Genomic DNA, 17158 nt, shown 5'->3' on the forward strand with positions numbered 1-17158 from the left:
ATGAATACAGAAGAATTCAGAAAACGCGGCAAAGAAATGGTCGAATACATTTGCCAATATATGGACACGTTACAAGAGCGTCGAGTGACCCCATGTGTCGAGCCAGGGTACTTGCGACCTCTGATCCCACATGAAGCGCCTGAAGAAGGCGAAAACTGGGAAAAAATAATGGCAGATGTCGAAAATAAAATTATGCCAGGTGTCACGCACTGGCAACATCCTCGATTTCATGCTTATTTCCCATCTGGCAACTCTTATCCTTCGATATTAGGAGACATGCTGTCGGATGCCATTGGATGCATCGGATTCTCCTGGGTAAGAAGAAGATATATATATATATATATATATATATATATATATATATATGTGAGTGAGTATGATTATGTTCCTTTTGCAGGCTGCCAGTCCAGCATGTACAGAGTTAGAGACCATAGTATTAGATTGGTTAGGTAAGTAAATATCAAAAAATCTTCTATTGCAAATTTTGAATATTATTTTAAACCATTAAATTATCATAAAAATAAAACCCTGTTGTCGAATAGCTTTTCAACTAAACTAAAAAAGATCCACAGCAATTTAAAAAGATTTTTTTGATCAGATTGGTAAGACCAAGTCTTCAAATTTTATGTTTGTATATTTATTAAGTATGACCTAAAAAAATTCGATTATCATAGTAAAAAATATCCATTGTTTCTACTACATTCGTGACTAGCATTTTCTCTTCCTAATCTCTGCCAATTTTTAATACGACATTTTTATATTTTTGCTTGATTTATAATTGTTTGCGCCATTTATTTTGGCAATATATAAAAATCGATCAAAATTAATTGAAGACCATTAAGTCATAAGCCGTGCACCAGAAAACATGGACGTTCTGGTCTATATTTATCTATTATATAAAAATAAGTCGGGTTTTCCTTCCTGACGATATAACTCCAGAACGCAGGAACCGATTTCGACGATTTTGCATTCGTTGGAAAGGTCTCGGACTCCGTGAGGTTTATAGCAAAGAAAATTGGAGAAAAATTTCAGCAGAAAAGCGGAAAACACCTTTTCACATACAGCGTCATCTCTGATACTTAGCATGTGCTACAAACTAATATTTTTTGTTTGACTGCTACTCATTTGTTTGACAGCTACTCATTGTTCTCTGCTCAGTTAATTTCATGTAAAAAACCGGCATTGTGCAAAAAATGTAAAAAAATAAGTTATTTGTCATGTAAAAAACCGGCATTGTGCAAAAAATGTAAAAAAATAAGTTATTTGTTTCCTAACATTTCAATTGGAAACCATCAAATCAATCACGTGTATTGTGCACATTTTTATTCAATTTCAAGAGCAGGCAATTTTTTTCTTCATCTTTTAATCACCAAACGAAATGTTAAATAAAGTGAAACCATCTGGTGGTGAAACGGAGTTTGCCCGGTTTGCTAGTTATATATAAAAACATTCTAAATTCATTATTCTATGACACAATTTCAATCCTTTGAGCTTTGAATATGAGCATCATGAATATTCCGACAGAAAATAGTGTAGAAAAAAATCTGAGGTAAAAAATAAGTTATATATAAATAAATAACCCATATAGACATATAATTACACATAATTATAATATAAATTTAGAAATATTTATGGACTCGGTTAATAAACAATATTTACACATTAGTCAATTGAATAATTTGTTGTTGTTATCATTTAGTTAAATTTAATTTTGAATAATTTAAGAGTGCTTTTCTCATTTACTACTTGCTTGATTCTATAACATCTATATCTTTTATATGCAACCACTAAAAATATTAATAATTTTATTAAATGATAGATGACGTAACACTAAAAATTTAAATTCAATTTAATTAAAATTATAAATAAATGTGCGTAGGTAAGTAATTATTTAAATAATCGAATTTCAATATCGTTCTTGTTGTGCTCATTGCAAAATTCAAAGGATCGATATTTTTGCACTTAATTTCATGCTGATATTAGTATATATGGCTATTTTATGACGATGAGGGAATAAAATATAAATTTAAGATCCTTATGGGTATAAGTGATTGTACTAAAAACCTACACATTTGCTTACTAAACCAACGATTCTCGTACCTTGAAAATTGTATATATATATATATATATATTAGGGTGGTCCTTAAAATGGTCATTTTCGAATTTCCTTGCTCCCAGGGGCTCAAATGGTTCCAAATAGATAAAAAACAATTCTCTGAAAGTTTTAGCTCTTAATGTTAACGTTTAGATAGAGCGCAATTCAATCAAAGTTTTGTATGGAAATAGCATAAAAAAATTTTCAAAAATTTTAAAAATGTTTTTTAGATGTAACTTAGCGAACAAATGAATGAATAAAACTTATTCATTTGTCGCTAAGTTATACCTAACACATTTTTTTTATATTTTCAAAAAATTTTTCATGCTCTTTCCATACAAACTTTGATTGAATTGCGCTCTATCTAAACGTTAATATTAAGAGCTAAAACTTTCAGAGAATTGTTTTTTATCAATTTGGAACCATTTGAGCCCCTGGGAGCAAGGAAATTCGAAAATGATCATTTTAAGGACCACCCTAATATATATATATATATATATATATATATTAAACTTAAAAATAATCATACTATTAAAAAAAATATTGATGATTTTCTATATAAATATCATGGACACTTGATCTCCATAGTTTTTAATAATCAATACATTATTATATTTATTTGAAATAATCACAAATCTATCAAAAACAACCTAATGACGTCTGCAAAAATCATTTTGAAATAACTCAATGTAAACAAAATTAAATTCTTTTAATCTATGCATTAAAAAATAAACTGTTATTTAATCCCTCTGTACTAAAATGACATAGAAATTATATTACCAATGAATGGAATTATTATTGGAATTATTTATGGTAAATTTTATTTAGAATGAATTAATTATAATTTTAAACAATTTTACAAAGTTAATTAAATTATTGGCGTTCTCCAGAATTATAATTTATTTAATAACCTCATATAATTATATTTAGTAATGCCAATAATTTACCAAAAGTTTGTTATATTTGGCAATCTATAAAAATCAAATAGCGTATGCAAAAATCGTATCAAAATTTGCTAATTAAAAAACTGAGGTTTGCTATTATTTTTTTCTGCATTTTTCTACATTTGGTGTATTTATAATTGTTATATTTTATATTTTAATTATTTATAATCATTATTATTATTACTATATTAATTGTATTTCAGGCAAAGCAATAGGATTACCAGATGAATTTTTAGCATTTAAAGAAAATAGTCAAGGAGGTGGCGTCATTCAGGTGACAATCATTTAAAATACACCTGATTTATTTTGGCAACATTAAAAAAAATATATATATAAAAAATAAATTTAAAACTTATCTTTTAGACTTCGGCCAGTGAATGCATCCTGGTGACAATGTTGGCAGCAAGGGCTCAAGCAATAAAACGTCTTAAGCATCAGCACCCTTATACCGAAGAAGGGCAACTGTTGTCCAAGTTGATGGCATATTGCTCGAAGGAAGCTCATTCTTGTGTAGAAAAAGCAGCTATGATCTGTTTTGTTAAATTGAGGATTTTGGAACCGGACGAGAAGTCCAGTTTGCGAGGAAGCACTTTGAAAAAGGTAATAAATCAAAATTTGAAAAAAAAGAGTGCGCGTAAGGTTCACACGCGATTGAAGCAAAACTTATTTGCTACTGTACAAGATGGCATTTAAGTAAAAATAAATACATCATATAACAATTTTGAATAATGTTTAATAGTAATATGGTAATACTCGTGATTCACACAATTATTAGTGTCAACCATCATACACATTTATATAATTATAAATTATAAATTATATAATTATAATAGCATTAAAAATATGTATAATGTTTAAAAACAATAATGTTATTAAAGTCATACTTCAAATATGACATGATCGGTTTGTCATTGCAATTAGCATTTAGAAATGAACCTTCATTAGAAAAATGACTTTTGTCAGACCAATTAGTCTATTTATAATATATATATATATATATATATATATATATATATATATATATATATAAACCGATACATATATACCGATACACCCCCATAAAATAAAATCTAATATTAAATCAAAACGATTCGATGAATGAGTGAATATGCAATAGAAATCTTTATGACTTCACTTAAATTTAATATGATTATAAAAGTAAATTTTTATGTTATCTTCGTTTATTGCATTTAAATAAATAAGTAATACGATATTATGCTTTTGAATGGTTTCGGTATATAAAAGGAATTGCTTGCATTGAAAACCCATTTTTTACATAGGAAGTACATAATAATTTGATGAATAATAAATTGGATATCGACTCTAAAAAGGTAATAGACAATTTTTGTAGAAAGGGAAAAATATGTTAAAAATTGTACGTTATATTCAAATTATAGTAATAAATTTAATTGCAAACTAGTGGGGCGCATAGCATCGTGCCTTAGGCAAATTTCTGGAACTTCTCGTACCAAAAAAAATTTTTTAAAAAGATTAAAATTTTTGAAATAATTTTACTTTGAAAAAATTAGATTTTTGGGAAACTATGAATTTTTGACAAAAATTTGCTTTTCTTGAGAAAAAGACTTTTTGAAAAAAAATTTCTTTATTTTGAAATATTTTGAAATATTTTTGGTTCACTCAAAAACTGAGTTACCGTTTGTGGCACTTTTTGCCCCATATATTCGAAATGGCTAGACCTGCCTATGCCAAAAACTCATCAGCACGTTTCCTTATCAACAGCAATCAAATGTTCTTTGAATAATTGAAATCGGTTGAACCGTGTTCCCAAAATCGTCGGCGAAAATTTGTATCCGTACGCACTCACACGTACAAACACACATACACATACACACACACATACATTCATTTTCTCTAAGGTATGCCAAAATGTTCAAACACTTCTGAAACGTAAAGATATGTAAAAATTTTCATTTTCGATGTTTTTGCGATGACTATAACTTACCCTACGGAAAGTTAATAACAATAATTTAGTTTTTGAAAAAAAAGTATAACAAAAAAGCATAACATTATGAATACAGAAGGATGAAATTATGATATTTAACTTAAGTTATATAATTAAAAAAGAAATTTATATTATTTACTACAAAACCTATTCTGTAGGCAATGGAAACCGATGAATTTGAAGGTCTGGTCCCATTTTTTGTGTCAACAACTTTGGGAACCACTGGAAGCTGTGCTTTTGATGCCCTGGAAGAAATTGGTCCAGTTTGCCGAAATTTTCCAGGTAATAAAAATATAGAAATAATAAAAAATATATAGTAACATCATATATATTTTTATAATTTTATTTACTCTTTCTCAGGTGTTTGGTTGCATGTGGACGGAGCTTATGCAGGAAATGCGTTTATTTGTCCAGAACTAAAGTATCTTTTAAGAGGAATAGATTACGCAGATTCTTTCAATACGAATCCAAATAAATGGTTGTTAGTTAATTTCGATTGTTCGACTTTGTGGGTTCGAGATCGAATCAGGTTGACTTCAGCACTAGTTGTCGATCCTTTGTATTTGCAACATGGATATTCGGACGCTGCCATAGATTATAGGTAAAAATAATTAAAATCAAATTTTGACAAAAATAAAAAAAAAGAATTGATTTTTAAGTACATCGTTGTATATTTTCAGACATTGGGGTGTCCCTCTGAGTAGAAGATTCAGATCTCTAAAATTATGGTTTGTGATGAGAAGTTATGGAATAAGTGGTCTACAAAACTATATAAGACATCATTGTCAACTTGCCAAGAGATTTGAACTTCTGGTCTTGGGTGACAACAGATTCGAAGTTTGTAATGAAGTTAAGGTAACATATAAAATCTCTCGAATAACAGATAATTATGAAACCTCTCGATTTTGGGATCTATAATTCTATTTAAGATCACTAATTAATTATGGTCTATTATTTCAACTTTCATTTATATTTTCTCTTATTTTTCAGTTGGGTCTAGTATGTTTTCGACTTAAAGGATCAGACAAACTAAACGAAAAACTTCTAAGTATCATAAATGCATCAGGAAGATCCATATGGTTCCTGCTCATGTCAACTATAAATACGTGATCAGATTTTGTCCAGTTGCTCAAAATGGAACAGAAGACGATATAGGTAAAATGATGAAAACATCCACTTTAAAAATGAGATAAATTCTAGTAAGGAATCCTAATATCATATTCTCAAGAGTCTGTCCTCGCCAGATAATTAAAAAAATCTAATTTGGTCGAATTCTAATGGAACTCATCGTGAAGCATTTTTTATAATATTAAAATAGATCTATATTTTATCAGTTAGTTTGATTTAAGTGTGGTAATAGTCAGGAATTTTCACTCATTGTTAGGCAAGATATCCTTGGCATAATGCTAATACAAGTGATCAGAAATGGAAAAACTCCTTGAAAAGAACTGATGATATCAGGAAACTAGAACGAAATCAAAAAAAATATAATGTTGGTTTAAGTTGACTCTTTCGCAATAATAGCCCAATAACAAGACGATATTATGTTTTTTGTTTAGATGATTTCAAATAATAGAACTCTTAATTTTTTAGACCATGCCTGGAGCGTCATTGTAGAAGTTGCAACTGAGCTATTGGAAACACAAGCTTTGGAAAAAGCACAGGTAACCTAAAAAAACTATCTTAAGTTCATACATACAACAACTTAAGTTCAATTAGAAAAGAATATCTCAGAAATTATACCAATTTTATCCATTATTTTTTCTAGGAGGAAAGAGACGAATTTTCCGATGTCCTGGAAAAGAAAAAGAAGGAAACTCTGGCGTACAAACGTTCATTTTTCGTTCGAATGGTCAGTGATCCTAAAATTTACAATCCTGCAATAGCAAAAGCTCTTCCTGGTATCAAGCCAAAAGAAAGATTCAATGGGAGATCTCTTAAGGAACATTCTTCGCCGAACCACGCATCATCGTCTAAGGAATCTGTTACCATTAATCCACCGAGGTAAGAAAAGAACTGAATTTATGGATAATTGACTCAACAATTTATATTGTTTTATTGTGAATTAGTATATGATTACTGGAAATATAATTTTTTTTATAATCATCATCTTATGCATAAATTCAGATATTTGTAGACATTCACGGTGAATTGTTGTATATTTGTGGAAGTACTAGTATTTTATAAATAAATTATATAAATTATATATATATATATACATATATATATATATATATATATATTATAGTCATTTTGTAATTCTGTTTATAAAAAAGTCCAGAAATGAATTCGGACCTTAATGGACTGAACTATAGTGATAAATGTAACGTAAATGTAATAAAAATGTAGGATATTTTTTTAAAAGCAATACCATAGAATATAGCTTAAAAACATTTACATTGAACAAATATGAAAATATCAATCCTACTGCGATATAAAACATTTATTTTAATTTTATTTTATTTATTCTTGCAAAATACAAAGTTCATATAAATATAAAACGATTAAAAATATTCAGTTCAATGCGTTTTGAACTTTTACAAGAGAAACGAATATTCATCAAATAAAATATATATTTTGCAGGAACGTAATCGTATTATAAAAGTTACAATTTTATAATTATTTATTTAATATCTATAAAAATTCAAGAAATCTCAAAACTAAATAAAAGCCACTTTGCCCAATTTTGCAAAAAAAAGATTCAGATCCACGTTTTAATTTATATTTAGAAAATAGTAGGGAGTTTGAAATTATTTTTTTTTATATATCAACACGAAATTAGACATAGTACAATAAAATAATTACAATTTTTTTTATTAAAAATTAAATTAATTTACATAGAACTAAGGTGAACTTGAGAATGTTCTAACATTGATTAAAAAATGTATTAAAGGAGAACAAAGGTATTGAATATTAAATTATTTTTTAATTTTTCAGCAATTCACAAGGATTATCTTGGATAAGTTGGCCTTTAGAATTCTTATTACAAGGAGATGACGGTTTAAGAAACGATTTGTCATTAAGGTAAATTAAAATACAGATAATTTAACAAAATTTTCGCAAATATCCTTAGTAAATTAGCAATTAAAAACCGATCCAAACAATGTCTGGCTCTAAAATTTATAAATGTTTATATTTTATTTAATATGGATGAGTAAACTTTCTTTGTAAGATTTTAATATTTGACTCAATACTTTTGTTGATTTGTGATAATATCATAATGTTTACTACTTGATAAATCCATAAAACGATGCCAAATAAATTTCGTACAAAAATTTAATTGCAAAGTAAAAATTTCCCGAATGAATAATATATTTGTTGTCGAATCTGATTAAAAAAACTTCATCCAGCAGCTTCCTACCTCCTCCTTTCCAAGATTGTCTTTAATATATCTTTATAATTTCATATAATAATTTTTAACTTCCCGAAGGAGGAGAAGATAATATTATATTATCTTTTAATAATAATTAATATTTTATTATCATCTATTTTTCCAAGATTTCGTCATCTAGATACAAAGTTAAGACTGTCTCCATCCAGAAGAGGCAGTGGTGCATCATCACCATCTCCAGAAAACAATGAAAACCAAAGCATCAACTATCAAAATAATTCAAGATCTCCAAAAAGATCTCCAGTTAAGGAAAGTTTACTCCAACTCACAAAAATGAACCATGTATAATCGTTTTTAGCCAAATGGTATTTCGATATGGTGGACAAATAAATAAAATAAATCAAATCTTTAGAATAATTTTTATGGTTATTTGATAATAGGATAATTATCTGGATTTTTTGGCTTTATAGGTAGGAAATATATTTATTAATTGATGAAATTAATAAATCAATAATTAATCGCACTAGATTCTTCATATCATTATAATTGAGAATCATCCTACAGAACAATTGAAATCCTTCTTATTTTTAGTTGCAAAGACATGAAAATCAAATGAATTTATGGAATTATTGTATTCTTCTTGAAAAATCGTAAATTTAAGAAACATTAGTTCCAAATATCTCAAATTTTATATGTAATTCTTGCCCAAGAAAGTAATGAATCCAGAGTTAAATTTATAAAATATTAAAAAAAGAGTGGCAGTTATAACAAAAAATAATTCCATGATAATATAAAATAATTCCATTATAATTTTTACTTTATTAGTTTTCAAACATATTTTTAGAACAAATTGATTTGAATCGAATAGTTTTCCCAAGCCCAAATTTCAAATTCAATCAAAATACCCAGATTTAGTTAGTAGTTCCAAATATCATCAAGACACATCCAAAATTCTAATTTTTATTTGCAATGATGCGAAATTATATTTAAACCATATTTCTATATTTGCTTAAGGATTTAAAGCTTTTTTGTTAGGTAAATTTGATGAAAATTGTGAATCTTCTTTGTGAAAATTGTGATGAAGTCTTTTGTTCAAAATAAGTAATATAATCCAAAGTACTTCACATAATGCAAGAATTAATGAAAAATGTAAAAGTTTATGAAAAATTAAGACTAAGAGTAACAATCTTTCAAAAAAATCCATAATTATATGATATCTGAATTAAATCTCTGCCAGTTTTCCAATATTTTTGAGTTTCCTCATTGTTGGCCCAGATTTAGTTATTAGTTAGAGAAAAACTAGAATATTTTGTTTGGAGCCTTTCGGAAACTTTATCAAACCTTAGTACAATTTAAATAATAAAAACACAAGTATGTTATAAATTAAAAACCAAGCTATCAAAATCACATATTTTCCGTCTAATATAATAAATATTATATAATATAAAATTAGTAGAATTGTAAAAAAAACATTTAGTAAATTGTGCAATATTAGATGTAATAATTGCTTTTGTGATAAGTTATCAAATTTTGATCATCTAATTCTTATTTATTATTTTCATCCAAGGTTTATATAAATATTAGCTTACAAAATTTCCAAGATTATCACGTTGTTGTGTAATTAAATAAAATCTAGATGTAAAACTTAGTGAATTCAATGTATCAAATAAAATGTTATTATATCACATTACAAATGTGTTTTTTTGTTAGTTATTTTTAGGTTAAAATAAGAATAGCTTCCAGAGAAAACGAAAAGTTCCAGAAACGGTATAATGATCTATTTTTGATCTGTTATATCAGTGGTAAACAACATAATTATAAATGAAATAAATACTAAATTTGGCAATAGTAAAATATAAATAGTTATCGAAACACGGACCAGAATTTTACAAAACCATCCGATCAATCAACCAATAAACAATTTTAAAATTATCCTTATCTACAATTATATTAAAAATTTAAAAATTAAGCCAAAAATTCGTAAACTTTCCCAATGATGATTATTTAGAAATTAATATTTTTAACTAAAATGTTGATACAAAATCAATCAAAAACTTTGTCAGATAATTATGATTATTTATAAAAATAATAAATTCTCAATTTGTATGACCAAAATTATTTTTTAATGGTCGAAAAAAATGGTAAAGTTTAGTAAATTCCATGTAGTATGTATTAATATCAAAAGTCTATTACAAAATAATATTTTATACGTGGGTGGCTACTAAAAAAAAGGTTAACAACCTCTGTTATATAGAGGCGATTAAAAACCCACATAAAAGCTAAGATTCACTTATCGGATAAGTATAATGTTTGAAAAAGAAAACACTTTGTAAGAACGTTTGTAATAAAATACAATATATAAAAATAAAGCTAAATGTGGGTCATACTCTTGTCCTTAAGGCTTTACATTTATTGTAAAATTGTTACACAATTAGGTGTAGGTAGTATTTTTCTGTATATTTAGAATTACTTAGAACTTCCAAAATTGATAAAATTAGCAAGTCGGATTTTATGTCCAAAACAAAGACTTCTCCTTCAGGGAGTAGTAGAAGTTAAAAAAAATTAAATATATGAATATGTATACCTAGTACCGTACCTTTTTAAATATTTAAAATTTTATTAACAATTAAGAAGGCACAAATCATATGATTGCCATAACTCATATTTTCTGATTGGTAATTGTATGAGAGAAAATAATTAGTCACTGATAAAGTAAATAATTTAATTACCTATAAATTTTATATCGCTCTATTAATAATTGAATAGTAAATAAGTACATACAAAATTTAAAATAATTAATAAGACTATTATTTTAATTTAATTAGTTATTTAAAAATTTTAAATCGTAATAAAAATGATTAATTTTAATAATGTGATTTTTATAATGTGTATCTGGAAACTCTTAAATTTTCCATTAAAGTTCAGTACATTACTACTTTCTATAATAGTTTACATTTGTGAATATAAATGATTTAAATAGATCATTACGCCATTTATTTCCACGTAGATTTAGAAATTTTGTTTATTATTTATTATTTATAAAGTTAGAAATTCTGTAAACATAAGAAAATGCCAGACTGTATTGCGCAAAATATTTTTAGATATGAATCAATTATTTATTTATATATACATTTAAAGATAATTCATGTAAATATATTTATATATATATATATATATATATATATATATGTGTGTGTAGATGAGATGGGAGCTTCCCGATTCATGATCAAAACTAAATTTTATGTATGTATAAGCTAGTTTGTTTGAAATACCGAAACAAAGACCATCATTATTTTTGAATTTTGTTTTTAATTAGTGGTTATATAAAAATGTGAGCGTATTTTTTTCAAATGATAATTAAAAAATACTAATATTTGTTTTTTTTTCAATATATTGATACTCATTTTTTTCATTCAATGTGTTTGTTATACATCATATCAAAAACTGACAAAAATGGCTTATTTTCATTTCAAAATTTGTTTTCATTTTTGTTTCAAGAAGGAATAAATAAATTGTATGAATTAAATAAATTCAAATATGCATTATATCTATGAATGATATATGGATATTCTATGCAATTCAAACAGATAGGAATGTATTCGTTTCCAAGTCATTTGTTCCAGGAAGGTAAATAATTTGATTAGTAAGCAATTGCTATTTTCGTGGTAATAGGAGCTTCGAACCTATAAATTCATTATGTGTAGTAAATTCCAAACCCAACTATATTCTCTGGAATACAAGCAAATTAAATATTGACTTGAAATTGGAAATACAACAATATAATTATTCTGAGGCAAAAATTGGAATGACCAAAAGGACAAAAATAACATTATAGATACATGTCAATTTCAACTTCAAACTTAACTTGATCGGTTTGTTATTGTAATTAGCATTTAGAAATGAACCTTTATTAGAGAAATGAAGTAATTGCTGATTAATAAATTCTATAATATTCGTTCACACATTGGATTATGTTAAACAAGGCCTAAACAAATATTGTTTTCACAATTGCACTCATCATGTAATAATTGTGTTTGAAGAACTTTATGAAATTAAAATTAACATACATTCATTGACTGCTCGTATTTTTTTTACTTTTTCACTGGCGATATAATCTCATTCTTTAAACAGCCGTAATATCTGTCTTGCCTAAAAATATTTTCGATTTTAATAACTTCAAAGATTTATAGAAACTACTTACGTTTAGTACACAGCACAAATGTTTAATTTGTTTTATTATATTCAAGGAACATAGCAAAATATTCTTCTGATTCAGGCATTTTTTCTTAAATCAAGATTTGTACTACGACGTAACTTTGAAATGTTTAATTATCTATGCCGATTTCATTGTTGATATCGGGACGTATACAACGACAGATCTCTATTCACATACACGACGACTAATCACAATCGACTCATTTAGAAATGATCTAGAGACATAGAGAGTAAATTACGAACAATTCGAGCGTATCGGACTTCCGTTGCATTTGTATGGATTTACACCTCAGTCGTGCCTAAAGAAGATTTACTTCAAAATTTATTCAATGCTCATTTTCTTCAATGATAGCATATCCTAATCTTGCCTAATTTTGGTCAATTGTTTTAATTGCATGAAAAGTTGGATCCAGAAAATTGATAGATGATGACTACTGCCTTCTTATAAATTAAATTAGAACTTGATTAAATAAAAAACACTAGCTTTCATATATTTTATAGCTTTTTGTTAAAAATTTCCATACTCTAAGTATAAAAAACATCAAACGAACAATTTCTTCCTATGAAATATTTTTTGACACAGATTGTAATTATAAATCATCAAATATTTGTAATTTTAACTAGAAGTACCAGAATTTTGTCTTTATTAGTTCATGTAAAGAAAATAGAGATTCTCAGATAAACAGATCTACAAACCAGTATAAGGTTTTTGTTATTTTTCAAGTATGATTTCCATATAAGTACTTAGATAATTATCTATTTTTAATGAAATTACGTGACAATATTTAAACTCTACATCTATTTGTTTATCTTGGAGTATTAATTGAAAACGTGTTTGCAAGTATCAAACAAATTGGTGCATTCCGAAGATGATTTATTAATGTACGTACATATGAAAAGAATTTTAATGTTTTCTTAGGAAATCTGGAAGTTACTACGTCGGCAGCAAAAAGAATACGTGAATGCCTAAAAATATCTCATTGAAAACTATTTAATGTAAAGTTTACAATTTTGAATTATTTTTTGATATTCATTCATAAACTATATAAATAAACATGTGGAAGCAAAGCATAGCAAGTGCACTGAATTTTGTTTTCTTGTAATTTAATTAGACATTTTTTTCTATTTTAATTTTGTAAAAATTGCTGCTCCATTTTACATCCTATTTTGCAATTGGGCTTCAAATAAACTATTTGAAAAATTCACGCTATTCGATCGTTTTTATATTATTTTCAATCTAGTAAATATCGTAAATTCGAAACTGATGTTTATTCCAGCTTTAAAGATTTATAACGTTCCAATTAGTACGCAAAAGTGAGGGAGCTAATAACTAAATTAGGTAAAATGAACTTATGATCGATGGATTAAGTTTTTTTCTAAAAAAATTCTATATAAAAAACTAAAAAGAAATTTTTATGTAAACTAGAATTGCAATTTCTCTTATTTTATTTATAAGCTCACAAAAACATTTAAAATATTTTCGAACTATTTATTTTTGTAAACATTGTGATACTCTATTTTTATATAAAAATTATAAACACATAAGTAAATTATAAAAACTCACAAGAAGCTGTACAATTCCTTGTAATGTAACATGAAAAACAAGAACAAAATTACATGACTCTACATTTTGCTTCATGATTTTTTGAAGTAAAATTTCTTAAGACGCGACTAGGATGTATTTTCGAACAAATGCAACGGAAGTCCGTTACGCCCGAACTGAACGTCATTCGCTCTTGATGAAATCATTTCTATACGGGTCGATTGTGATTAGTCGTCGTGTATGTGAATAGAGATCTGTCGTTGTATGCGTACCGGCATTAAAGTTGTATGCGCACCGATATCAACAAAAAATAGGCATAGAAAAATAAACATTTTAAAGTTACATCGTAGTACAAATCGTCATTTAATGAAAAATGCCTGATTTAGAAGAATATTTCACCCTGTTCCTTGAAAATAATAAAACAAATTAAACATTTGTGCCGTGTAGTAAACGTAAGTTTATTGATTAGAAATTATTAGAAATAGACAGATATTAAAGCTATTCAAAGAATGAGATTATATCGCCAGCGAAAAAAATAAAAAAATACAAGCAGTCAATGAATGCATGTTATTTTTAATTACATGAAGTTCTTCAAACACAATTACATGATGGGTGAAGTTGCGAAAACAATATTTGTTTAGGCGTTGTTTAACATAATCCACTGTGTGAACGAATTTTATAAAATTTATTAATCAGCAATTACTTCATGTCTCTAATGAACGTTCAATTCTAAATGCTAATTACAATGACAAACCGAACGTGTCATATTTGAAGTATGACTCTAATTAGATTATTGTTTTTAAATATTATACATATTTTTAATGCTATTATAAATATATAATTTTTAATTTATCATTATATAAATGTGTATAATGATTGACACTAACAAATGTGTGCATCGCGAGTGTTGCCATATTACTAATAAACATTATTCAAAATTGTTATATGATGTATTTACTTAAATGCCATCTTGTACAGTAGCAAATAAGCTTTACTTCAATTGCGTGTGAACCTTACGCACACTCTTTTTTTCTTACCAAACGTTTAAGGAAGATTGTGAAATAAATTCCTCAAAGAAAAAATTAATAACATATAAAGAATTGCCATGAATTGAAAGCAGTAACAAAAAACGATTTATTTATATGAGTTTTTAATAACATAAGAGTATTTTCGCGGCACAATAAGTCCGGAAATAGAAAATTAAATGTCTATTTACAAAATTTCTACGAGCTGTCCAACTATCGTTTTCATCGCTCATCTCCTACTACGTCACTGGTGATAGATTAGTTTTTCGCAGATTACAAATCGCAGAATCCGAAATAGCTGATCGACTAATAAATTTATAAATATGCGTTAGTCGATGACTTCATAAATCAATTTAACGTCATTTTACTGACATCGTAATTACGTAATAATTTTTTTCTCAATTCATTCACAAATTTGTTGAGACAGACGTCAGTCAGATGCATCGGAGTTTGTTTGTTTTGTCAATCAGTATTTCACTATAATTGCTGGGATGAGCAATGGAGAAGAAATACCAGTTTGTGTGTAATGTTTACTAAAAATTGAACTACTTGAAAATAGCTAAGATAATATTAAAACCAATACTCATAGATAGTACATAGCATTTTGGCAGTTCACGATTGCTAATTGATGTAAAGATTAGATGACCGACAAACGTTGTTTTGTACTCACAATTCAAAAGTTCCAAAATGCGACATGCATAAATTAAAAAAAAAATGTATATGCAATTTTGGACCTATTGCGTTATTTATTAAACTGAATTATACAATTTCATCTGCAAAACATACTGTTGACTGTACCTTACATTGTTTTAATTTCTGGCACATCTCAGCTGCTTCTCAGCAATAATAATGTATTCATTAGATTATTCTTGCATATCATATTTTTAATATTATCTAGGCTCATAATTTCAGCTAAATTCAAATTTCAAGTGAATTGACATTTTACTAGCAGATAATATCAATTTCAATATCAAACAATGATAAGTGTTTTTTGTAGTTTTTTTCATTTATTTCTACAATATTAGTATATTTTTATAATCATTTACTTCCTTAAAAATTTCCTTAATAAACTTCAGAAAAATTTATCAAAATCCGACACTATATTGCTGACTATTTTGTCGGAGAATTATCCATTAAAAACTGGTAAATCTGATGTGTCCATCCATTGGACAAAAAAATTTATTGCAACAAAAATTATTATTGCTAGTATAAAGTGCTATATGTCATATATAGATAAATCTGTATCAAAGTATAAAAACAATATGTACTTTTCATTTGACCTAACACGCAATTGCCAAAGGTAATGATCAAAAAATTAGCTGATACATATATGTGAATTCATAATTATAAGTAAATCATTAACACCAAGAAATACTGGATTTTTGAAAGATTTTTTGTCATACAAGTTAGTCTAGTTTGACTAATTTTTAAATAGCTTTGTTAACTAATAAGTCACAAAACATTATACTTTGGTTAATTATCTGTTATTGGTTTTTAATTCAATTTAACTTAACAAAGTTTCTCTTGTCGCATTCATAGTAAAACCAACCACATGACCACGGAAAATCTAATTAGTTAATCAACTCTGTGAGATATAATGTTTTCATCGATCTATTGATGGAATTGATTTGAATACAGTCGATTTTAACTTTATTTTACTCGAATTAATTTATTCATTTACAATACCAAATTCCTAGAAAGCATTTTCAATATTTAAGTAGATTTTGAAATTTATATCAGAATGCATTAAATTGCATTTTCAGATTTGCAATATAGATGCATTTGTATGTTTATTTATTAATGAATGTGTGTGCGGATGTATTTTCATCCAAAGGTACAAAATTAGTTTAACTAAATTAATGGGTGTAAGTGGAATTTTTGGCTAGAAAAATTGCATGGTCTACTCGATATGTGTAAATTTAGGACTTATTGCGTTAGTCTTAAACTGAATTATACAATTTCATCTGCCAACATACTGTTGACTGTATCTTACACTTACAATAATCGATTCAATCAATAAATATTTGATTTGTATATGATAT

The 17158-nt window shown here is 26.7% G+C and overlaps 1 pseudogene; it reads left to right on the forward strand.

Annotated features, from left to right (window-relative positions):
- Window positions 1-8681, forward strand: LOC113379541 (annotated as a pseudogene).
- The last annotated feature ends 8477 nt before the right edge of the window (window positions 8682-17158 follow it).

This window comes from Ctenocephalides felis, unplaced genomic scaffold (genome assembly GCF_003426905.1).
Source record: "Ctenocephalides felis isolate EL2017-DRISC unplaced genomic scaffold, ASM342690v1 CF-g0.4_SCAFFOLD_00845, whole genome shotgun sequence".
Taxonomy (NCBI): Eukaryota; Metazoa; Arthropoda; class Insecta; order Siphonaptera; family Pulicidae; genus Ctenocephalides; species Ctenocephalides felis.